Source organism: Theropithecus gelada, chromosome 18 (genome assembly GCF_003255815.1).
Source record: "Theropithecus gelada isolate Dixy chromosome 18, Tgel_1.0, whole genome shotgun sequence".
Classification (NCBI taxonomy): Eukaryota; Metazoa; Chordata; class Mammalia; order Primates; family Cercopithecidae; genus Theropithecus; species Theropithecus gelada.
Genome location: NC_037686.1, coordinates 45,802,015 through 45,828,507, shown reverse-complemented (window position 1 = coordinate 45,828,507; position 26,493 = coordinate 45,802,015). Strand labels below are relative to the sequence as shown.

General features: G+C 46.7%; 1 protein-coding gene across 1 annotated transcript in view; it reads right to left on the bottom strand.

Moving 5' to 3' along the window:
- ZBTB7C (zinc finger and BTB domain containing 7C) overlaps window positions 1–26,493 on the bottom strand; it is a 382,043-nt gene that overhangs the window by 156,650 nt on the left and 198,900 nt on the right. The window contains exon 3 of the mRNA XM_025365135.1: window positions 1,324–1,385. The gene's annotated coding sequence lies outside the window, so the exon portion shown is untranslated. The remainder of the gene's footprint in view (window positions 1–1,323; window positions 1,386–26,493) is intronic.

Below are 26,493 nucleotides of genomic sequence, written 5' to 3'. Positions count from 1 at the left end.
CAGCATAGTACCTAGAGCTCCCTGTGTGAGAAGCAGTTCTAGGGAAAAGCAAGCGGACAATTGGGAGTGCTGTATTGGTGACTGTCAACCAGGAGCTCAGGATGTGGTCCCATTAGTGGCCTCACAGGGCTCTGGTGGCCCTTGGCTGCAGCTGTCTGGAGAAGTTTCTCTCTCTCTCTCTCTCTCTCTCTCTCTCTCTCTCTCTGTGTGTGTGTGTGTGTGTGTGTGTGTGTGTGTGTGTCTTATTCTCTCTCTCTCTCTCTCTCTGAGACAAAGGGAATATCTCCAATGTAGATTTCCTGTAATCCACTCAGTGTATAGACTGATCTCCAGTATAACCTCAAGTTTGTGAAAAATTTATGCAGTCATTTTCATGTCATAGAGTGGCCGAGAAACTGGCAGAAACTAAATTTTATTCACATAGGTGAAGAATCCTTTATTCCATCCTGATTCTTTGCATCTAGACCATTCCTGAAGCCATGCCAAGCCCTCCAGCACCCGGCCCTGTCCAACCTCGCCAGCATCTTCTCCCCTCTCACCCTCAGACCCATGCCTACGCCATCCTCCACGTAGGCATCCACCCGTTCCTTCTATGGCCTCCCTCCTCCATCAGTCCAGTTCAAGCCTCTCCTTCTCCAGGAAGTCTTCCCTAACCATTTCCCATCCCCAGCATTTCTGCCCGGGCCATGCCAGCCAGAGCTGGCGCACACACCTGGTCATAAAGTTCTTTGTCTCATGTGCAGGTGTCTTCTCTTCCCACACTGGACTGAAAGCTCCTCCAAAACAGAGCCAATGCCTGCTGCTTCTCGTGGATTTCCCAGAGCCTCCAGGTGCTGCCTGGCACCTGGTGATTAATGACATTCTCAGATTGATTAATGGATTGGTTCCTGTGACTGCACTTAGTTTAACATACTGTTAAATGGCCTCTATGAGAATTTACTGTTCTGAATAGGGGGTCAACCTAGCAGCAAACTTAGAATTGTACAAACTGTTTGTGGCCCCAAGTAAAAAATAAAAGCACATTTCTCTTTTTTCTAGAGTCCTGCTCTCCCGCACAGCAATCAAGTCAAGGGAGTGACTCTTTCACGAGCCAGTGGGAACATTCTCCACTTAGAGGGCAGAGCCAGGGTTCAAACCACCCTCCTTCAACTCAATGCCTTACATTCCTGGGTTCAGCCCCACCCTGAGGGAGGAACCTTCCAGAAGAAGAACCAAAAGCCGATCCCATCCAGGTCATGCTCTTTTCCTCTAACAGGGAAATCCAACTACTTCCCAGGAGCATTGTTAAGCCACAGAACTAAAAAAAGCAAAATTCATACTCACAAGCACCGACGCCTTAGTTTTAAATTTCAGGACACCAGTTTTTCTGCAAATCTGCTCATTTCCTGCAAAGAGAAGAAAGGGACGGAGAATCATATTAGCATCTGCTCTGGGTATCCTCAGCAGTTTCCTGGCCGACCTCAGGCTTCTGCACCTTCTCTGTGTTCTCACTCCCAGCAGCACTCTCCCCTCCCCAGGCACACCGCATGCTAGTTGGGTGGGCGCCCCTCGCTCCTCGCAGGATCCCACCCCTCCAGGCCCGTGGGCTCGGCCCACGCCGCCTCCCTCTCCCTCCCCGGCGCTGTGCCAGTCTCAGATTGACCACTGCCTCCAATTCCCTGAAGGCGCCCCGGCTTCTTCCCACTCCGGAGTGAGGCCTCCACTTCTGTAGCATGGGGTTGCCTAGCAACCCTGCGCGTGCAGCTCGGAAGGCCTTCCTAAATTGGACCTCACAGCACAGGGCATCTCCTTGTACAGCTGCCTGCATCTTAACAATCTGGCTCTGAATAATAACACAATGGTAATTGCATTCATGGACCCCAAACTACATTTAAATAATGTTCAAGAGCTGACACAAACCAACAAAGGCCAGAAAATGCATCGTGGAGGTTGACTGTGAGGCCAGGCAGGAACGTTTGGGGCGGGAGGGAGTTGACACCAAAGACTTGAGTTAATGACAACGCTAACCTGAACTGTGAATTCTCCTGCATTTCGCTTGAGTGTGTCACCACTGTAATGTGTTGTAATGTGAGTCTGGGCAATTAACGCCCAGAGGCAGTGATGCTTCAAGACAGGATGCCCTTTAGTTCTGCTGATGCATACGTGGATTTTTGGAGGGAGTCGGGAAGTGGGGAGCTCCTTGGACAGCAGGGGAGACTGTTCATGAGTGATTTTACTTGGCTTTTACAATCGTGGCTAAATCCATTTTCAAAGGTGGGGGAAAGAACTTACCAAGCAAGGGCACAAAGCATTTGCTACCTCAGCGAGGGACAAATTCGACATGACTGATGCACTTCAGGATAAGAAGTGAAGGCAAAGAGGCCTTGACACTGGCCAAACGCAGACTGAGCAGCCTAGCTCGGAATGGGGAAAGGGGTGGGTGCGAGAGGCCAGCTTCGATCTGTGTCCCTGGCAGAGGATACTGTGCAGCTCTGCTCAAGAGAGGAGGGTCTTAGCACACAAGCAATGGCAAGCTGGCAATCTGCTCCTTGTGGAGCCTTAGCAGCAAGGGCTGGCAGATCAGCCCTGATCATTTGAAAGCTAGAAGCATTTTGTTTTTAAGAAGCTCAATCCTCCTGCAAGGGTCTGGGGCAGATATCTGTACATCCACATTCATCAGCATTGTTCACAATAGCCAAAAGATGGAGGCAAGCCAAACGTCTATAGGAAGAAGAATGGATAAACAAATGTGGTATATACATGCAGAAGAATTTTATTTAGCCTTAAAGTGGAAGGAAATTCTGATACAGGCTACAGCATGGATGAACCTCCAGCCCATTATGCTAAGTGAAACAAGTCAGTCACAAAAACACAAATACTGTATGATTCCACAGGAAGTAGAAGGCTAGGCGTGGTGGCTCATGCTTGTAATCCCAGCACTTTGGGAGGCCGAGGCAGGCAGATCATGAGGTCAGGAGATCGAGACCATCCTGGCTAACACGGTGAAACCCTGTCTCTACTAAAAATAAACACACACAAAAATTTAGCAGGGCGTGGTGGCGGGCGCCTGTAGTCCCAGCTACTCGGTGGAGCTTGCAGTGAGTCGAGATGGTGCCACTGCACTCCAACCTGGGCAACAGGGCAAGACTCCACCTCAAAAAAAAAAAAAAAGACAGGAAGTAGAATGGTGGTTGCCAGGGCTAGGCAGGGAAAGGAGAATGAGGAGTTATTGTTTAATGAGGATAGAGCTTTGTTTGAAAAGATGAAAAAGTTCTAGGATGGATGGTGGTGATTGCACAACGGTGTGAATGTTTTCAATGAATTATACACTTAATAAATGGTTAAAATAAAAATCACCCTGCAACAATAGCACAGCATACACCTCCACACTGTTTCTCTGCAAGACTTCAGTCCATCTTCATTTTGGAAGTCAGAGTGGCCTGTGTCATTCACAAGCTTGGACAGGGAGACTCACTAGGACCAAAGGACATAGTGGACAGTGTGACTGGCCAGGAAGCCTGTATTAGTCTATTCTCACACTGATAATAAAGACATGCCCGAGACTGGGTAATTTATAAAGGAGAGAGGTTTAATTGACTCACAGTTCTGCATGGCTGGGGAGGCCTCAGGAAACTTACAATCATGGTGGAGGGGGAAGCAAACACATCCTTCTTCACATAGTGGCAGCAAGGAGAAGTGCAGAGTGAAGAGGAGGAAAAGCCCCTTCATAAAACCATCGGATCTCATGAGAACTCACTCGCTACCACGAGAGAGGTATAGGGGAATCTGGCCCCATGATTCAATTATCTCCCACTGGGTCCCTCCCACAGAATTTGGGAATTACGGGAGTTACAATTCAAGATGAGATTTGGGTGGGGACACAGTCAAACACTATCAGAGCCCCTGGCTCGTAAGCATGGTGTTTGTGCAATGTGGCCTCAGACAGAGAGAGCGGTCTGAGAATTGAGAGACAGGATTCTCCTGTTCCCACCTCTTGAAATCCAAACACCATCACCTTCCAGAACTCAGCCTCCTTCCGCTTAACCAGTCCTATCCCTGTGTCCTCTGCCTGCTCTCCCCACTGGGAACCTGGGCTCTTATTACACTCTCATTGTTACCCTTTGTTCACCTTATGGCCCCTGCCTAGAAAGCCCCTTCCTGTGCCCACCATCTGACCTAATCTTGCTCTTTCTACTGGGTCCACATCAAAGTCCACCTCCCTCATCAAGCCTTCCAGATCCCTCCCAGTTGTACTTTCTCTGAATGCCACAGCCTGTAATCAATCACTTGCTTAGGTACTATCCTATGTTCCTGTCTGAAAATCTGGTCTCTTCTAATAAGTCCCTGAAAGGAACCCTGAGCAATGATTATTGCTAACATTTTTTGTCTACTACAGGCTATAGCTCAGGGCTGAGCATACCACGGCTGCCAGATTGCCTTGCCTCCTTTCTCAGGGAATTCTAACCATAGCTCCCCTGCCTAGGGCACAAAGCATGACTGCTGGCTGCAGTGCCCTGGAGCTAAATATTCCAGGCGGATGTTCAGTTCCTTCCAGTCACTTAGAGGTGTAACTCAATGTGTGCAATAAACAATTGAGCATTTACAGATTTTATTAATTTGGAAAGGTCATTAGCGCTAACAGCTTCTCCAAGTGAGAGTGAATAAATAGCATGGGTTATTTTTTTCTATGCCCTGGATTTTTTTTTCTTGGAATGTACTTTAAGCCTAAAAAATAATGTTACAAGTAAAAAAGAAAAAATCCAGGCCTTGGAGACAGGGGGAGACTGACAGGAGTTCTGGACAAGCCTCGTCCCCTCTGTCTTCCCATCTGCAAAACAAGGGGTGGTCTCAAAGGTTCTTCCAACTTAGGAAAATAAAATTATGATTCGATTTTAAGAATGTGAAATTAGCTAGTGACCTTCCAAGTTAGCAGTTACTGCCTCTCCCCCACCCATCCTTCCAGATGCCCCTCGCCTCTGGATAGATACGGCATGAGTTCATGCCTCTGCAGCCAGAACAAGGTTCTTAATCATTTCAGGTGCCTTCCCAGGCCCTGACCTGGGTGCTCTCAATCCTGACGACCTGGCTCGCCTTGCTCTCATTAGATCATTAAGGAATACTCAAGACTAATGACTTGTTTTCTCAAATCTCCAAAAATGGCTGGAAAGGGGCAGGAGGGCATCATCCAAGCTCTGTCTCTCCAGTCCTTGGCTCGGTGACCAGCCAGTGCTGTCTGTCAAGGGCTGGCCTCTGTGGGACAGATGCTCCTGGCTCTTCCCCACAGGCAAGAAATGGAAGCAGCATTCAGGGAGTGGAGTGGAGGGGCTCTGGCTGCAGCCTGCTGTTGTGGGGAGAAACACTTGGCCCTTGACCAGAGTGCTGTTCGCCAAGGCTTTTCCCGACATCCTTTTCTCTCCATATCCTCATCGGTCCCTCTTCTCTCTGCCTTGGGTGTGGGCAGATGCTGGGAAGATGGGAGTGCAATGTCTGTCTGTGACTGTGTGGCCACTCATGCCCCCACCTCCAGACTGCCTGGGATTATCAGGAGCAAGAAGACTGAGTGTGAATCAAGACTCTATAAGTAACAACATTAATACTAATCTTAACATTACCATTGATATTAATTATATGATGGTTTATGATTAAAGAAGTATTTTCCCATGTATGTATCAGGTAGGTAGAACAGATTCAACACATTTGTTGAGTACCTGCTGGGGATGCAGATATGAAAAGGTGTGAGTCCTGCCTGCCAACTCCTTGCAGGAGTGTTATAGACAAGATGATGGAGGCACAGAGGAGTTGAGCAACTGTCTTAGTGCCATCCAGCTAGCAGACACTGAAGCAGTGCTCAAACCAAGCCCATGAACTCAGGGGCCCTTTGCAACTGTACCTCTGTGACTTGTGAGTTTACTATGAAATTTAGCCTGCATAATGTCATTCAGAAGGGACCAGCCACTAGACAGGATGGTTTGGGGACAGTGGGATTTTGTGCCTAGAATGAAACAATGACCATGGGCTTCAAAGTGCATGGGAGGCCCTGGGCACCCCAGAAAGGCAGGCCCTGAGCTGAGCACAGTGCAGAGCCCATTGCAGACACAGCCTTACTGTCCATGGCCTTTTTGCCTATTGCTAAAGACCTCTCCTCTCAGCAGCCTTTGTAGAGAGGCCTTGAAAGTTGAGGCAAATTCATGACATCTTCCCCCCACCATCCAATCTGCACTAACCTTTCTCTGGCACAGCACTTATAATCAGCATGTGACACAAAATTGGTGTTGTTCTTCTTGGAGTCTCTTTTCGGGGGAAAAAGTCCCATGCTTGGAGGAGTTGTACAAATCTCTCACTTTACAACCAAGGCCACGGAAGCCCAGTGGGGCCAAATACCTTGCCTTGAGCACACTAAAGACAAGAGCAGAAGTCAGATTCCCAAACTCCCTGCCCAGGACCTACACACACTCGCCTTGAAGAAGTGGGTAGGGACAGGCAGTGCTTTGCTTCCTCTGACCTTCCAGCAGGTGGAAGATGAGCACATGGCCACCCTCAGTGAGCATCTGTGGCTGGGAGGACGGCCAGGTCATGGGTCCTGTGGCAGGGTCTGTAGCTCCCAAGAGGCCATAATGCTTCATGGTTCAGAGGCAGCCTGGCCCTGCCATCGACCAGCTGTGTGACATTGGGTGAGTGACTTGACCTCTCTCTGCATCAGATTTTTACCAGCAAATGGGGCATAATAATGCTACTTGCATCCTATTTCACAAGGTTGAAGCAAGAATTAAATAAAGAGAACAAGGAGAAACACTTGGTGCAGGACCTTAGCTGGGGCCAGCAAGGCTGGCTTTTCTCTGGGAGGTGAGTTCCATGGTGGCAGGTGGAGGACACTGAGCACTGTGCTTATTGCTCAGTCCTCAGTGCCTTGCATGGGGCAGACACAAAAATGATAGCTGACCGCATTCCTGGAGAAAGTAATTCTGGGACTAGTGGGAGCCCAGTGATTGATGAGAACGAAGCCTGGTGTGTTGAGTTTTCACAGCAGGTGGGCCAGCCTCAGTCCTGAGAGGCCTGGAGGTTGTTCAGCTGAGAGTCTGCAGTGACAGGGAGGCAGTAGCTGCTCCTCCCAGGATCCTTCAGAGGCTATGTTTGATGGGTTGCAGTTTGATTTATCTCCAATATTAAAATCAACCACCCTTGGAATGCAAAATGGTACAGCCACCGAGGAAGACAGTTTGGCAGTTGTATACAAAGCTAAACACAGGCTTACCATAGACTCCAGCAATCACACTCTCAGGTATTTACCAAACGATTTGAAAACTTAGATCCCCACAAAAACCTGCACACAAATGTTTATAGCAACTTTATTCATAATTGCCAACAACCGGAAGCAACCAGGCTGTCCTTCAGTAGCTGAGTGGATAAATAAACTATGGAACATCCAGACACCAGAACATAATTCAGCGACAAAAAGAAATGAGCGATCAAGCTACAGAAAGATATAGAGGAAACTTAAATTCATATTTCTAAAAAACATGAAAGCAAGTGAAAGACGGCAATTGGAAAAGGCTACATACTGTCTGATTCCAACTATATGACATTCTGGAAAAGACACAACTATGGAAACAGTAAAAAGATCAGTGGTTGCCAGGGGCTGGGGGAGGAAGGGATGAATAGACAGAGTACAGAGGATTTTTAAGGCAGTGGAACTATTCTGCATGATACTGTAAAGGTGGATAGACGACATTAGGCATTTGTCAAAACCCATAAAATGGTACAACACAGACAGTGAACTCCAGTGTAAACGGCTGATGATTGACTTTATTTTATTTTTTATTTTTTGAGGTGGAGTCTTGCTTTGTCACCCAGGCTGGAGTGCAATGGTACGATCTTGGCTCACTGCAACCACCAACTCCTGGGTTCAAGCGATTTTCCTGCCTCAGCCTCCCAAGTAGCTGGGGCTATAGTCCCGCGGCACCACACCTGGCTAATTTTTGTATTTTTAGTAGAGATGGGGTTTCACCATGTTGGCCAGGCTGGTCACGAACTCCTGACCTCAGGTGATCCGCCTGCCTCAGCCTCCCAAAGTGCTGGGATTACAGGCATGAGCCACTGCACCCAGTGGATGATGGACTTTAGTTAACAACAATGTGTCAGTATTGCATCATCGATTATAACAAATGTGCCACACTAATGCCAGATGGTAATAATAAGAGAAACAGGGCGAGGGAGGGTATAGAAAAGGGATATGTTGTAAGGACTCTCTGTAGTTTCTGCTCAATTTCTCTATTAACTTAAAACTGCTCTAAATAATAAAGTTTCTTAATTTAAAAAAATCAACTATTTCAAAACACAACGCTCTGGGCCAATAAGTACGGGGCATCACTGAGTCTCCACTGGACTCCCAGGCCCCATGCTGGGGACTTGGAGGACTGCAAGACCTGCACGATCCTCCCAACTTGAAGTGCAACGATGTCTGGCCGAAATGTTAGAGACAGTGTGAGAAAGTCAAGTGGGGAGGCCAGCAGGGCCTCCAGCTGGTGATGCAAACAGGGCTGTGCACCCCAGCAACCTGGGCACCTCTGGCTATTAGGCAGTGATTCTAGTCTTAATTCACTCTTTCTGAGAATACACCCTGGGCCAGGTACACACTCCCTGACTTCCAGAGGAAGGATCTATAATAGACTTAGCCACCTCCTCGCAGGTCTAGAGGCTAGACTCTGCCCAGCCTTTTCCTAGTCCCCACACTCCCAACACCAGATATAGTAGGTGTTCAATAAACAGGTATTGAATTAAATAGCAATTATTTCCTACTATTTAGTAATTAAACAGTAATTATTTCTTACTATTTAGTAATTAAACAGTAATTATTTCTTATTAGTTAGTAATTACACAGTAATTATTTCTTACTAGTTAGTAATTAAACAGTAATTATTTATTACTATTTAGTAATTAAATAGTAATTATTTGCATGCCTCTTGCCCCCCCATCCAAAAAAAATCTGATTATAAGCCCCTTACCCAACCTCCCAACAGAGTTCTTGCTGAACAAAATGAATAGCAGAATTCAGGTGGAAGGAACAGGCCATAGGAGAAACCTTGTGTTTGTTAATGGGGGCACTTGCCGCAGTGCTGAGAGAGTATCTCAGAAGTGACTCTCCTGGCTGCACCTGCTCTGCTTCGCTCCCTTCCCCAGCAGGATGGACACTCACCAGCTCCTGCAGGGAAGGGCGGAGAGGCCAGGATCCACTGAAACAAGGTGGCAGGTGCATGGAGTCATTTCTGAGCATCCTGCCTCACCAGTGTGGAGACAGAAGCAGAATGAAGCCCCTTGGTCCAGGGACCCACCGTGGGGGTGCCTCTGGGAAGCCCAGCAAGCATTTACGGGGAGTCAGCTGGGGTCTACTCCCTGCCAGCAGGGCATGAAGTCATGGTGTGATTCAGAGAGAGTGGGGGAGGTTGCGTCTGTGTGTGGCTGAGAGCATGGAATCTTCCTTCAGTCATTGCTCTGGGGTGACAGCCCCTTAGAAGTCCACATTTCTGTGACCTTGGCCTGGAATCTTAAAATAGCCCTGAGAAAGAGGGAGGGCTGAGCCCAGAGCCAAGGCCAACAATGGGGCCTGGGCCAGGGGAGGGGAGGGCAGACGAGCCTGTCCAAGGAACAAAGGCTTCATCTCCCTAGTCTGGCTGCCCAATCTGGGCCTCCTGCTCAGTCATGTACACTTTATTTTTTCTAGACTCAGGGAACTACTCCTGGAGCTAGGCGAATCTGAGCAAGGGCTGCCAGCAGGGAGCTACTGAGAAGGCGAAGAGACCCAGCTCCATCTCCCATCCCCCACTTCCTTCTCCTTTCCCACCCCACCCCCTGCCCAGATAGCCAGGGAGGAGGGGTCTCTCACCTCAGCTTATAAGTCATCCTGCAGCTCTCTGTCCATTGCAGGAGCATCCGTGGTGAAATATGTGCATTCATGCAGAGTGGTGGTTTTGGGTGGGGTTGTCTGAACTAAAATCTAGAAAGGGGCTAAAGAAGGACTCCACTTTCATAGCTGGGGGGAGGTGTGGTTAGGCCAGTGAACCTTGGTAAGAACTATGTACAGCAAGGTGATCACGCCCAGTAAGCTCAGGAGATCATCTGAGAGGGCTCCCAGGGGCAGCAGAGTAAGCAGAGGCTTGCGGGATGGGGAGGATTTGGAGAGGTAGGGGCGAAGGGCAGTCTAGAAAGGGGAGATTCTTAGCATTGCTGCAGAGGCAGGGACAGGTCCAGCATCACCAGGGCAGTGAGTTACCAGGTCTGGCTGGAGCGGATAGCATGTACAGAGAGGACCAGGAAATACAGCCAGGAGGGCAGCTGAGGAACCCCAAATGCCCGCCAGCTGACTCTGGGCTGAGTCTTTGGATAGCTGTGGGGAAGGGAGAAAAGAGGAGGAGGAGTGGGGGCTGGAGTGCAGCATTTTGTTCAGGCCCTGCAGAGACACATGTGGGAGTGGGTAGAGGGACTGGCTCAGGCCAAAGTCATCCCCATCCCTGCTTCCCCTTGGCTACTCCCAATTTTGCCAGCTCTGGGAAACTCAGCCAGCTAAGCATCTGTGGCCCAAAAATGTAATCTCTGCACACCAGCCTCTGATTCAGAGAAGTGGGAGTGAGTTTCTAGGAGCTAAAGCCCTGGCAAATATACTATGGCAGAGGCCTTCTTAGCTGACTGGAATAGTTAGCTATCTGAAAGATTTTAACCTGTAATATATACTTGTACATTCATTCAAGTATACTTGTACCAAATTTTTGATGTAACATTAAGGTCTTTTAACTTTCTATTTTTTGGTAAATTGTTTCTATTATTTCTTACATAAATCATACTCATATGGGTGATATGGTTTGACTGTGTCCCCTTCCAAATCTCATCTTGAATTGCAGCTCCCACAATCCCCACGTGTGGTGGGAGGGATTTGGTGGAAGGTAATTAAATCATGGGGGCGGGTTTTCCCCTGCTATTCTCGTGATAGTATGTCTCATGAGATCTGATGGTTTTATAAACGGAAGTTCCCCTGCACATGTTCCCTTGCCTGCTGCCATGTAAGACGTGACTTTGCTCCTCCTTTGCCTTCCACCATGATTGTGAGGCCTCACCAGGCATGTGGAACTGTGAGTCCATTAAACTTCTTTTTCTTTATAAATTACCAAGGCTCAGATATGTCTTTATTAGCAGTGTGAGAACACACTAATACATATGGCATTGCCTACAATTTCCAGTTTCAGGGTTTTTTTTTTTTTTCCAGTTGAATGACAAATTAAATACATTGGCAAAATAATCTGAGCGTAAAAAGTCTCTCTAAATTTTTTTGATACTCCCCCAACCTTTCACAGTTGTTTCACCCACACCTAACTCAACAGCATTTAAAAAAGAATGACTCAAAATGACTCAAAAATGTTTTTGTGTCTTTCGAAAGCTTCAACTTAGTTTTCATAGAAATATTTTCTTTTTTTTTTTTTTTTTTTTTAGACGGAGTCTCGCTCTGTCGCCCAGGCTGGAGTGCTGTGGCCGGATCTCAGCTCACTGCAAGCTCTGCCTCCCGGGTTTACGCCATTCTCCTGCCTCAGCCTCCCCAGTAGCTGGGACTACAGGCGCCTGCCACCTCGCCTGGCTAGTTTTTTGTATTTTTTAGTAGAGACAGGGTTTCACCGGGTTAGCCAGGATGGTCTCGATCTCCTGACCTCGTGATCCACCCGTCTCAGCCTCTCAAAGTGCTGGGATTACAGGCTTGAGCCACCGCGCCCGGCCAGAAATATTTTCTTCTTTTTTTTTTGCAACAGTATTTAATTGGCTTGTATAATATTTAATTAAATTGCATAATTACAATAGCAAGTTCCACTGGCATAAACAGGGTTGGGAACGAAGCCCAGCTGCCTCCAGGAAAGCATTTGGCTCAGCTGGTGGGAGCAGACATGGTGGACATCTTGGACAGCAGCCTTCCTGTCCCAAGTGTTCCTCTAGCTGTGGGTATCAGTCAGGGGGAATGGAGAAAGCTGGTAAATTTGGCAAGTCAGCTAATTGCAGTTTAGAGGGCATCTAGTGCCCCCCTTATCCAGACCTAGGAAGGTTACTTCTCCAGAGACTAAGAACCTGATGCTGGCGTGCCCACCTTGGTCCAGTCCTCCCCTGGGGCTGCTTCTTTCCTACTCCACCCTGTGGGGAGTGGGCTGTACCTCTCCAGATACCTTTCCCCTCCCTGCATCTCCACCCAAGACTTCCTCCCATTGCAGCTTTCTAGGAAGGATTTGGCAAACTTTACAGCTTTAGTAACGGACAACAGCCAAATGCACCACCCTCCCAGAGGTGACAGGAACTTCTTACAGAGGTGAGTTTCTAATATGTAATTTCAGGCATCTGCAGTAGGTTGCTTGGGGAAGGATTTGGGGGTCAGAGGAATGTCTAGGAGTCTCTCAATTACACCGTCTTCCTGAGGCTACATTTATGTCCAATTGCGTCACAGCTGTGCACATGTCCGCCTAAGAAAATGTGGTCATGGACTCATCTCTCATTCTTCACGTTCCGAAATCCTTCATGTTGTATGAGATGCTCTCCTCTTTTAACTTCCCTTCGGAAAGTCTTTTTTTCTAGACCCAGCTTTATGAGTCACATATAGCAAAAGTCAATATTTAACCCAAATGCCACCAAATCAATGAACCACCCACCCAACCAACCAACCAACCAACCAACCAACCAATCTCAAGTACAGTGTTAGCAGGCACCTGCAACTCATGAAAAGTAGAAGGAAAATGCCCTTCTGAAGAACATATCTGTAGTGAACATTTGCTATTTTGAACCATCCACCTTTCATTCTGCCTTCTTTTTGGTAAGAGAAAGCTAATTTCCTCCAGATACCACCTGGCCCCCACAGCCAATGTGTTTCAGGGGTGGGTCATGGTTGGGTTAAGCCAATCAGCTCAGCTCTGTTCCCTGGCCATGGTGACCAGACCAAATTCTGTCACATAAGATATAAGGAGATGTTTGCTGGGGACTTCTGGGGAAGATGCTCCACTATTGGAGATGTGGAAGGTGCTTGCAAGGCCTGGGGCTGCTACAGCCATTTTGTTACCATAAGAAGTCCAGTGAGCAATGCTGAGCTATCACAGAAAAATGGAACTAGGGACCAGATCAAACTGCTCCTGAAGATCATCCTGCTTCCAAACTCTTCATTTACCTAAGGCAATAAATTACTTTTATTGTTTTGAATTGGCTAACTTTTAAAAATCAAACTGATACATATACATGGTTTTACAAAATCAAAAATAATAAAAGCCCAGCAATGAAAAATAGCAGCCCCTGCTCCAGCCCTCTCCACACTGAGCCCCAATTCCCAGAGATAACACCTCTCAATTTTTAAAAAGCAATTTCTATTCTTCACTTACATATTTTTAAATAAATGCTGTATTGGTCAGCTAGGGCTGCTGTCACAAAAATGTCATAAACTGTGTGACTTTAACAACAGAAATCTGTCATAGTTCTGGAGGTTGGGAGGGTTCAAGGTCAAGGTGCCAGCCAGTTGAGCTTCTGCCAAGGGCTCTGCTCTTGGTTTCAGATACCACCTTCTCACTGTGCCCTCACATGCCAGAGAGAATACACTCTCTGGTGTCTCTTGTTAGAAGGACACTCATCCCATGGGATCAGGGTTCCACCTTTATGACCTTGCTTAATCTTAATTACTTCCTTACTCCAAATACAGCCATATTGGGAGCTAGTGCTTCAACATATGAATTATAGAGGGACGCAATTCAGTTCATAGCACGTTTCTAGATTTCCTACTTTAGATATTATCTATTAGTGTCTCATAATGAAAATGAGGTTTTATCTCCCTCTAAACACACGTTTCTGTTCCCTGTATCTTCCTGATACCATCATTTTTAGTGAAAGCAATTGTCAGTGTTTGCAGTATTGTGACGAGGTAGATACGATTCATGGATGAGCCCAAGATACAATTTCCCTTCTTGCATAACGTTATACCTTTTCCTTTTCATTGTTAAAAACAATGGCTTTATATAGACTTAACTCTTATTTACACATAAACTGACTTCCAGGTCTGTTAAAATCCCTTCCTAGACAGTTCAGCAAGTTAGGAACCTGTCCACTCCTTTTAAATTTTTTCTAGAATCACCCCATCTAGAGTTCCCCATCTTCCAACTCCAGTCTAGATCAAGTGCTCAGAAGCCTGGTGCACAGCTTTCATCTGGATTCTTGCATTGGACTACCAGACACACTGCATCAATTTCGAGTGCTGCTCTAACAAATTTCCACAAACCAAGTGGCATAAGACAACACAGATTTCTTATCTTAGAGTTCTGGAAGTCAGCATCGGGAATGGGTCTCAGTGTGCTAAAACCAAGGTGTCGGCAGGGTTGCGTTCCTTCCGGAGACTCTCAGGAAGAATTGTTTCCTCGACATTTCTAGCTTCTAGAGCCACCACATTCCATGGCTCAGAGCTCCCTTCCTTCATCTTCAAAGTCTGCAACCTTGGGCGAGCCCTTCCCATATTGCCTCCCTCTGACCTCTCTTCCATTTCCCTCTTTCGTGTATAAGGACCCTATGATTCTATCCAGCACATTCTGATCACCCAAAGCAATCTCCCCACCTCAGGGCCAGCTGATTCACAGCCTTCATTCCATCTGCAATCTTCAATCCCTTCTGCTGCGTAACCTAACGCTTTCACAGGCCCTGGGGATTAGGATGTGGACATCTTTGGGAGTCCATTTTCTTGTCTACCCTACACGCCATGCTTGTTTTTGGTTTACTTTGGTTTCAGTGGCATGAATGCTCCTCTGGCAGCTTCCTGAGAAAGGCTGCATTGGAGGTACATCATCTGAGCCCATGCCTACCTGAAACGACTATTCCTCTCACTCTTGACTGGCAGGGAACAGAAAGCAAAGCTGGAAACCACTGTCCTTCGGAAGGCTAAAGGCACTGTCCCAGTATCTTCTAGATTCCAGGGATGCTGGTAGAAAGTCTAACGCTGTTCTGTGTTCTGATTTTTGCAGGCAACCTCCTTTTTTTCTCTCTGAAGGTTTTATAACTCTTCTCTTTATCTCTAGGATTCTGAAATTCCACAACCATGTGCCCCGATGTGGGTCTGTGCCAATTATTCTCGCAGTCTGGAAGCTCTTGTATAACTTCCCTGATACTTTCGTCTCCTCGGGTTTATTCTCCATTTCTGGAACTCCTACTGCTGGCCCTCCTAATTTCCTTAATCTTTTCAAATCCTCGTTTCTAAATCATTGTCTTCTTTTCCCACATTCTGAGTAAGTCCGTCATTTCTCTCCCTCAAATCTTCCGTTGAATTTTAAATTTCTGCTATTATATGTTTAATTCCTTATTCCTTGGATGTTTTTTTTTTATAACCTTCCATTCTCACTTTATGGATGCATTATCTCCTCTTCTCTCTCTGAGGACATCAATTACAGTTTTATTGAAGTTTTCTTCCACTCCTGGGCTTGGCTCTATTCCGCCAGCTCCTTTTCTGTTGTTGTTTGTTTCCTTTTCTTCCCCCTCCCCCTCCTCTGCCTCCTCCCTTCTCCCCCTCCTCCCCCTCCTCCCTTCTCATTCTCTCTGTCTCCTGTTAGAGGATTCCTTTCTACAAATACCAGCTGATACTTCACCATCATTTATATTTAAGAGTAAGACACTAAAAATTGTTCATTTCTCTATGGAGGATTAGGGAGGGATCTAGTCCTTTTCCAGAGGATATGATCCAAAAAGTTCCAGACTTGGAGACACTGCTTACAGCTGAGGGCAAGTTTGAGCCCTATACTCAAAATGAAAGAAGGTATTCAAAACTGCATGCTGAGTGGCGGCACTTCTAGTGTTTCTCTACTTTGGGTGAGAATTTGAGGAAATGTATTTGTGTGTGTGTGTGTGTGTGTGTGTAATTTTGTTTTTCCTCTTGGGCCAGCCAGTTTACTTGCAAAGGAACCCTCAGCCACCCTGCCTGGAGACAGCACCCTGGCTGCCAGTATTCTCGGAGCCCAGCATGCAACACCTGTTTTAGAATTGCACGACACTGGAATTTCCTAGGGGACTCTGAAGAGTGCATTAACCATGAAAAGTCAGCAAGAAACCCTTCTGTAGTAGGCAGGGTGACCCCAAATCATCCACATCTCCCACCCGGTCGTGTCCCTTTCAGGTTCATATGTCAGAAAACCCAACCCAGACATATTTAGTGACCCACACTCCATATTTTGCCTTGGTGAAGGGCTCGTGTGGCTGGTGTTTGTAGTACAGGCCAGACCAGGGAAGGACGAGGAGGGCAAATCTAACCCCCACCTGGAGACAGACTCAGTCCACACTGGGCTCACTGATACACCACACCAAACACAAGCAGGACAGGCACGAAATATCTCATACCACAAGCATCAGCAGGTGTGAAATCGAGACCCAGAGGCCAGTTCCTAGCCTGTTATTGCAGTTTTCTCATAAATAATATGAAAATCCACCTGGTCCTGAGGATAGAGTTTTCTAGCAGACAGATGCCCGTCATCAGGAAATGGGTCCTTGTATTCAGATAAACCACAGACACCCTGCACCTCCACAGAAGCATGGTGCAGGGCAGGGTGGTCATCAGCCTTCCGCCCTCATCCCAGCTCAGACTCCACACAACAGCATCTAAACTCAGGCCCTGATGGCCAAGCAGCCTCTGGTGGAGCAGAAAGTAGATGGGCTCTCTATGGGGAAGCCAACACTTGGCACAGGTCCCCACCTGCTTCTTGAAAAGCAACAGACATGGTCCCACTCACTGTGGGGAGAAGCTGAGGTGTGTGGCTCACGCCTGACCCTGGTGTGAAGTGGGCCACCCCAGGCACTGCCCCCTTGGAGCCCCAGGCAGGTGCAGAACATCTAACAGCGGCACGTGGGCATCGCACCTGCACCGGTGAACTCCACTTTCCACACAGGAAAACATCCCGACACCCCAGATCTCACTTTAAGCCCCAAAAGACATGGCTATGTAAGTACAAAGTCATTTTTGTAAAGTGGATCATTCCCCTCCATGGCTTCCCCCTCTCCGTGACACATACAATTGATCTGTTCTTCAGATGTTCAGACTGAACACCAGGCATGCTGAGAAGGAGAATCACCCACTTTAGAATTATTTTTTAAAAACACATAAACATCAACAACAATTAAACCCTTTGCTGACAGGCATGCATGAATGCTGGGAAGCAAAGGTATAGCCCAGGACGTAAATCCAGGGGATGGGTAGGCCCCGGCAAGGGATTCTTTGTATCTTCATAAACTTGATCAGGGCTCCTCGGCTGTCCATTCCTGTGATGACATCACCCCTGGCTCTGGCCCTGCCCAGCAGAGTCCCTGTCCCATGCTCTGACCAGTTCTTGAGGGAGCCCAATGACTCATGGCATTGGATTTTCCACACATCTTCCCCCGGTTTCTGGAGCCAGCCCCTTCCTCCACCTACACTCCAGGTGTCCTGCCTCTCCTCCTGCCTTTTTCCCTCCATCTTTCCAGAGCCACCTCCTTTATCTCCACCCCAGTTGCCTCTTGCTTTTTAAAATTTGTTATGAAATAGTTCAGACATACAAAAAGGCCAGAAAAATACTATGATGAACACCTGTGCAACCACCACCAGGCTGCATAAATAAAAAGCAGCTCTTTCTAATCCAAGGCCTGCATCCCTCTCTGACACCACAATTCCTAGCAGCCTTTGTTCCAGTCTCCCTCAGAAAAAACCCAGAGAGCTGCATAAATCCAAGGCATAACCAGCTGTCATCTGGACTCCACTGTATTAATTTTTCCACTACCCTTTGTGGCTGCACGAAGCTCCCTTCCACCCACCAGCCTGTCTTCTTCCTTTATGATTTGACCACTTCCTAATCCCAGAGGGGAACTGGCTTGCTGAAGGCTTCCACCTAGCTAAAAGCCACATGGGCAGGTCAGTGGAGAGCTGAGTGTTGGAGCAGGGACTTTGCCTGGGTGATGCTGCTGGGCCGGACCACAGTGCTTCCTGCCCATGCTTAGGCACTAGGCCACTCTGTGCACCAGGAATGGTGCAGGGGCTTGGAGGAGGCAGGACATGGATACTGCCTTCCATGGCCTTGTAGTCTTTTGGGGACAACAGACACATGCAGATAGGCAGCCCAAAGCCTTATGGGCAGGGCTGGAGTTCGGGGTATCTGCCTGTGCAGCAGAGCGAGGGCTGGTGAGGCCCAGAGAGGCCGTGAGGGATTAGAGATGGAACTCAGAATGGGTAAGGATTGAGGGAGGGAGGGAGGGACATGCTGGAACCTTCTAGGTGAGAGAAAGTGAAGCAGGAGGCACAGTCGCAGGGCAGGACAGAGAAGGGGGACAAAACCAGGCTGGTGGCGGAAGGTGGCTGGCAAGATGAAGCCAGCTGGGCAGGGTCCTGGAGGCAGTGGGCCGTGAGGGTGGGTGTGGAAGCTAAACATGCGAAGGCACCCCACCCCTCCCCGCCCAGCGGTCCTTAGTATCCCACTGTGCTCTGCTCAGATCCTCAGTGGGGGTGGGTGTGTGGGGGAAGCTTTTTGTGACTGCTTCCTCCCCCACCCCACCCCCACTGCACGCAGGCCATGAGAGGACACAGAAGGCCAGTGCTGTTGACATTGGCACAGCCTGAGCAGAGGCGGAACATGACACACTGGGTGCCTTCTCCCCTGCAGCTTTACCCCAGGAGATAAAGAGTGTCCATGCAGCCAGGAGTCCCATGGTGGCTGGAACCCACAACCCTGGGCAGGGAAGGGCTCAGGAGTTGGGCATGACCTTCCCCTGCCTCCCTCCACAGGAGCCTCCAGGCTGGAGATCACCTCCTACCTCCCCACCCACGCCCCTGGCCTTGCCCTCTTCCCCTGCTTGCCATTCATCCAGCAGCCTTAAGACCCCCTTTTCTCACCCTCACCCAGCCACGGCTCCCCCAAAGTATCCACACCTCCCAGCATGGAATGTCAGGCCCTCTGTTGAGTAAGAGGATGGAGGCCCAGATGCCTAGCCTTGGTGCCTCTGCCATGAGAATCTTCCCCCTTTTCTGCCCAGGGCCTCACTCACTACCTCCATCTTCCCACACTTTCCCAGCAGAGCCCATACTCCAGGACTTCATGCACCAAGGCCTAAGGGCTCACAACAACACACAGCGTGGCTCCGAGCACAGTCCTAAGTCAACAGAGCCACAGCTCCAGGTGGCTGCAGATGTGGGAGGTGGCATCAGTGGACTCATGTGGCTGGGGACATAGCTGGCCCAGGCTGACAGCTGGCAGGCTCCGCTATGGGGATCTTTCCTTAACTCACCCTATGTGGAGAAACCTTAAAGCTACTGAGAAGGACAAAACAGCTTGGGTCCACTATAGGAATGTTCTGCAGTGTGGAAGAATGGACTTCCTCTTTTGCTTCTGATTCTAGACCCATATTCCAGAAATGTCAACAACAGGGACAGCGGCCCCATGGAGCTGCCTTCAGGTTGCTTCATTTCTTTGTGACCTTTTCAGGGCTAAATCTTTTGGTGCCACCTTCCCTCAGAAGTGGGACCATGGGCCCCCACTGCCCCACCCCCTGGGTTGGGTGTTCTTGTGGTTACCCTGAGCTCTGTCCCGCCACTCTTTAAATGATTCCTGAAGCAGGAGCTGTGTCCCCCTCATCTTTACAACCCCAGCACCCAGCCCAGAGCCTGGCACAAGGGAGTTGCTTGAGAAGCGCAAGGCGCAGGCAGCCCCCTACCCCACCAAGTAGTCTTTGCAGTACACGGTGGACAGGAGGAGAGGCTCTGAAGAGGGGGTGTCTCCTTTACCCGTAATTTCCCTAGGGATTTTTCAGTGACGGTTGTAAGTCATCCTTAACCATTCTGCATGAGTCCCTGATCCTGAACCAGGTGACCCACATATCAGCCACAGTGTGAAGCTGCTTTTGCACACATGGGAGATGTGCCCCACCCCTTCCCACCCCCGCCACCCCACCACCTCAGGCCCTCACCCCTTCTCTCTGCAGTGCCTTCCTCCTTTTTGCATTCCTTCTACCTCTGATTTATACCTTGGATACTCCATCAGGTCACACTGCTTACAGTGGTGGGAGATGGATAGAATGTGCCTGGAGATGGTCCTCACAAAGACAGCAGACACACTGGGAGGAGCTGGCCTCCTCCTCTCCACCCACCCAACTCTGCGCATGCCCAATCTCTCACTCCAGCCTCCCTTGTGAACCTACCCACCCCATTCCACATGAATCTTTTTACCTAGATACTCACTGCACTTATCATCTCCTCCTCTTGCTTGGCCTTCTGGGCTGCTTCTATGGGAGAGCCTCAGAGCCAGGTGGAACTGGAGAGGATGACTAATGCCCTTTTATAATCTCGCTGGGAGACAAGGCCCATGCAGGAAGGGAAGGTACAGGTTGGAATCCTCGATAGCTTTCCTTGCTGATTGAGCCAGAACCTAAACCCAGGCCTCCGGACTCCTGAGACATTCCTTCCCTTCATGCAGCTTAAGCTTTGCCTCCTTATCTACAGCAACATTCCTAAGGACAAGACCATGCCTCTTGAGGACCAAGCAAAAGAGTCACCCAGACTAGGACTTTGGCAAATACTTGACAAATGGTTGTGTTCTGTGTTTCACAGCCTAAGGTTACTTCCACAGACCCACTCCTCAGTACCAATTCCACCCTCTCTCTCAACACATCCCAGCTATACCCCTGCAGCCTATGCCAGAGGCTCCCATGGAAACTCAGCCAGGAGCTCTCAGAGGAGAGAAGAAGTGTGTACATTTAGCCCCCTTTGGGCTCACTGGCAGTTCTCATTTGGCTGCTGACTTCTCTTGGCCACTAAGCAAAAAGGTAAGTACTCATTTTAATGGTGGCAAGGGACAGTGAGCAATTAAAAAGCAGCCCAGCTTAGGGGTGGGGACCAACCTTGAGGGGGGTTACACCTGCCTAGGGACCAATGACCAGGGATCCCCAGGGTCCTGGGGACACTCTTCTTTCCCCTCTCTTCACTGTAGGAAGATTTTCAGTGTAGCCAGGAGTATTTATTGAGGTCTAGCACTCTGCAGAAGGGGTTAGAGGACATCTAACCCCTTAGTTAGTTTACAGTTTGGTTCAGATAAGACTAGAACAAATAAATGAATCTAGCAAGGTTGCTAGACACAAGGTCAATAATCAAAAATCAATTATATTTTCTATAGACTAGTGACAATATGTAGAAGACAAAATTTTTAAATACAACTTACAATAGTATTAACAAATTAAATACCTAAGAAATAAAACCAGTGAAATATGTGCACAACCTCTACACTGAGAAGTACAATGCCGAGAGAAATCAAAGGCTTAAAGAAATGGAAGTACCATGTTCGTGAGTTGAAAGAATCAATAGTGTTAAGATGTCTGTTTCCTTCCTACAGAAAATAGACATCTTAACACTATTGATTCTTTCAATTCATGAACATAGTACTTCCGTTTCTTTAAGTCTTATATGTTTATTCAACTATGGTGAGTAAACATAAAAGATCATGCAAATGCAAAATAAAGAGACTACATTCTGCACCAACCAGAATGGCTGAAATAAAACATCAAGGGTTGGCGAGGATGTATAACAACTGGGACTCTCTGAAATGACTACTAGATCAATACAATTACTTAGCAAGGGAGGGGAAAGAAGAATGTCCCCAGGGCCCTGGGGATCCCTGGTCATTGGTCCCTAGGCAGGTACAACCTCTCTCAAGGTTGCTCCCCACCCCACCCCCAAGCTGGGCTGCTTTTTTATTGCTCACTGTCGCTTGCCACAATTAAAATGAGTGCTTACCTCTCTACTTAGTGGCCAAGAGAAGTCAGGCAGCAGCCAAATAAGAATTGCCAGTGGGCCCAAAGGAGACTCTAGATTCAATGCAGGTCCAGTCAAAATTCTAGCAGTTTTGTTCCCTTGTGTTTGTGTATACACGTGTGGAAACTGAGAAGTGATTCCAAAATTATATGGAAATGCAAATCACCTATAATACCCAAGTCAATTATGAAGAGGAACAAAGAGAAATTATGCTATGTGATATCAAAACTTTAAAGCTACTGTAGTAAGCAGAGTGGTATGGTATATAGGTTGAAGTACACACAAAGAAGCCAATGGAACAGAATAGAATCCAGAGATAGACATATTCACATATGGTCACTATGACCAAGGGTCCACTGCATTTCAGCTGGGAAAGAATCGTGCTTACAATACATGGTGCTGAGTCAACTGGATAGCTATATTAAAATAAATGTTTCCCAGCACTTTAGGAGGCTGAAGTGGGAGGATCGCTTGAGCCCAGGAGTTAGAGACCAGTCTGGGCAACATGATGAAACCCCGTCTCTACAAAAAATAAAAATAAAACATTAGCTGGGCATGGTGGTGGGTGCCTGTGGTCCCAGCTACTCCAGAGGCTGAGGTGGGAGGATCACTTCAGTCCAGGAGGCTGAGGCTGCAGTGAGCTGTGATCTCACCACTGCATTCCAGCCTCGGTGACAGAGCAAGATAATAAACAAACAAACAAACAAATAAAGTTGACCACTGCTTCCCACTGAAGTAATTTCGAAGGGATCATAGACCTAAACATGAAAGCTAAAACAAAGTTGCTGAACAAAACCCCTGTAGAATATATGTTCATGATCTCAGGTAGGCAAAGAAGTTCCTTAAACAGGACAGAAAAAGCACTGACCAGAAAGGAAAAGATTGATAAATGGAAATTTGTTAAAATTTAAAACTTCTCTTCATCAAAAGACACAATTAAGAGAGTAAAAAGGCAAGCTGTAGAATGAGAGAAGATATGTGATAGAGAACTCGCATCCAAAACATACAAAGACAACAAATAAGAAAAACATAGACTCACCAATTAAAAAATAGGAAAATATTTGAATAGGCACTTCGCGAAAGAGGATATCAAAATGGTGAATAAACATATAAGATCATGCAAATACAATATAAAAAGACCACAGGGACGCAGCACTGCAGCAATCAGAATGGCTGAAGCAAGACATCAAGTGCTGGTGAGGATGTATAACAACTGAAGAGGGGGGCTCCCTTCAATGACAGTCAAGAATGTAAATCAATACAATTACTTCAAAAGAGTGTTCAGCAATATCTCTTAGAGCTAAGCATGCATATACCATTCAACCCAGCAAGTTCACTGTTAGGTATGTACCCAGAAAAGGTATTTATGTACTACACAAAAACCTCAATGAGAATATTCATAACATCATTTAAAAAGATAGTCTCAAACCAGAAATGATCAATATATCAATCAACAATCAAATGGGTAAAAAAAGTGTGGTATAGTTACTGCATGGATACTATATAGCTACAAAAAAGAATAAACTTCTGAATATTCTACAACATGAATAAATCTCACAGATTATCTATCAATCATCTATCATCTATCCACTGTCTATCACCTATCTACCTATCTATCTATCTATCATCTAACTACTATCTATCTATCTATCTAGCTAGCTAGCTATCTAGCTAGCTATCTAAACTATATTGTATAGAGACTGGATTTCCCTGTGTTGCCCAGGCTGGTCTTGAACTCCTGACCTCAAGCGATCCTTCCACCTCGGCCTCCTAAAGTGTTGGGATTTCAGGTGTGGGACACCACACCAGACCACAGATATATTGTTAAGTGAAATATAAAATGAGTGAATATGCCATGATTCCATTTATATAAAGCTCAAAACAGTAAAACTGCTGTACAATGATACAAGTTAGGATAGTGGTTACCTTTGAGGGAGTTCCGACTGAAAGAAGGTTTAAAAGGGAGCTATCCAGAGTGCTGGGAATGTTCTAGAACATGATCATGGTGTGATTACAAGAGTGCTTACCTATGCAAAAATTCATCAAGCTGTGCATTTAAGATTTGGACACTTTACTGAAAAGGTAGGAGGGTGTGCTGGGGGGCAGTGGTGGAAGACAGGACTGAAGTCAGAAGACAAGAAGCCAATAAAGCATAGCCAGGCAAGGTATAATGAGGGTTGAGAGCTGGCCTTGGTGGCCTTTCCTGTGCCCAAGAGCCTTGGGGGACAGGGCAACTGTTCCAGTAAAAAGGTTAATGCATCAAGGGTCAGCACTGAAGATAAAAAGGCACTTTTACCAGCACCTAGTCCACTTTGAAAGGACAAATAAACAAGAGTGGTTCCTCTACTTTTGGAGTGTGAGTCAGGAAGTTAAGCTGCCACCTGGGGACTGTCCACCAATGCCATCCCTGGAGACCACAGAGACCTCTGTCCCCACCCCTGATTTGTATCAAGTGCTGGCTGTTCTAGAAGAAATTAATAAAATTGGTTTTCTTTTCTTTCTTTTTAAAAATCTAGATCTTCGAACTCACGTCTCTCTAACTTCTACTTATGCCCCAGGAGACAAAGGGGGTGGGAGAACATCTTAGTTGGCACAGAGCCTGGAGTCTTATCCAGATATAAGAGGTGTTGCTTTACATATCATTTAACTCCTGCAGGCTCCTTAAGATTTCCACCCACTAAATGTGTTGCCTGACCCAGGAGGACTTTGTCAGCCTTTCTTCTCATCTCCACCACTGATCCTGCTCCTCGGCCTGGCTCGGAAGCCCCTGTCAACTTCAGCTCACTCACCTTCCCAGCATCTCAGACTCTGTGTGGCAGAAGGATGGCTGAGGTGTGCCACTTCCTTATTTGCTCTCCCTTTCCTGACTTAACTTGTGATTTATTGATATTTGTTTGCTTCTAGCAATCCAGCAATCTGGTTTTATTCTCCCACCCTACCCCAGTCACTTATATTAGGGTGGCTCTGGAAGTCTGTTATTTGGATTTGTTCTCCATCTGTCTCGTGCTCACTGTTGCTGTACTCCATGTTATACTGTTTAAAAATAAAGTCGAAAAAGTAACAACTAAATAGATGACAGCCTGGCAAAAACAGCAGCTGTTGCCCATAAGGCAAAATAGAGAATATTCCCTGGATATATTTATAGAGAAATGGTATTACAGAGTGAGAGAGAAAAGAGGAGAGAAAAGGGGTCTCAGCTAATGCAGTATCATTTAACCATCTCTGATGCTGAGGAGGCAATGGATGCTCCAAGTTGGGACCTATTATTCAGCCCTCGGGCTCCAAATGGAAATGTGCAGGTCAAAGGAGTCTAAAGAGGAAGCTGGCGTCTGGGAACTTCCATGAGATGAGTGTCTGCATCCTGACCCAGGTACAGGTCAGATCCAAATCAAGCTAACAAGTCCAGACATTGGAGCAGATATAACAATGAATTTCACATTAATTCTGCTTTTGACAAACTTAAAATCTAGTTGTGCTAGGAAGACACAAAATTCCCAAAAGTCAATAATAAAATTTATTTTAAAATGCAAGTCAGTGGCTGAGAATAGTGGCTCACCCGTAATCCCAGCACTTTGGGAGGCCGAGGTAGGAGGACTGCTTGAGGCCCAGAGTTCAAGACCAGCCCAGGCAGCATAGCGAGACCCATCTCTACAAAAAATAAAAAACAATTAACATGGCGTGGTGGGTCACACTTGTAGTCCCAGCTACTCTCGAGGCTGAAGTGGGAGGATTGCTTGAACCCAGGAGATCAAGGCTGTAGTAAGTCATGAATGTGCCACTAAACTCCCACCTAGGCAACAGAACAAGACCCTGTCTCTTAAAAAAAAAAAAAAAAAATCCAAGTCATATGATACCAAAAGGACAAATGACAAAATAAAACATAAATGGGACTTTATCAAAGTTTAAAACTTTTGGGTTTTAATGGACACCATCAATAAAGTGAAAAGCAACCCACACTTGGGAGAAGATATTCGCAAATCCAAGAGACTTGTGTCTAGACTATTTAAAGAACTCTCATAACTCAAAAATATTTTAAAAGATAACCCAATATTTAAAACATAGTCAAAGGATCTGAATAGACATATCTTCAAAGAAGATATGCAAACAGCCAATAAATACATGAGAAGCTGAATAATCATTAGCCACTAGGGAAATGCAAATGAAAACCATAATAAGATATCACTATCCTCTCAATAGAATGGCTAGAATAAAAAAGTCAGCTAAGAACAAGTGTGGGCAAGGATGTGGAGAAATTGTAGCTTTCACACACTGCTGGTAGGAATGTAAAATGGCACAACCACTTTGGAAAACAGCCTGGCAGTTACTCAAAAGGTTAAATATAGAGTTACCATATGATCCAGAAATTTTACTCCTAAATATATACCCCAAAGAAATAAAAGCATACATCCACATATAAGCTTATACACGAACATTCACTGCAGAATTATTCAAAATAGCCAAAAGTGGAAACAAATGTCCATCAATTGATGAATGAATGAATGAATGAATGAATAAAAGGCAGTATATCCACACAATGAAATATAATCCAGTCTTAAAAAGGAATGAAGTTCTGATAAATGCTACAACATGGATGAACCTTGAAAATATCACGCAAAGTGAAAGAAGCCAGCCACAAAAGACCACATATTATATAATTCCATTTAAATTACACGTCCAGCATAGGCAAATCATTAGAGACAAAAAGCAGACTAAGTGGTTGT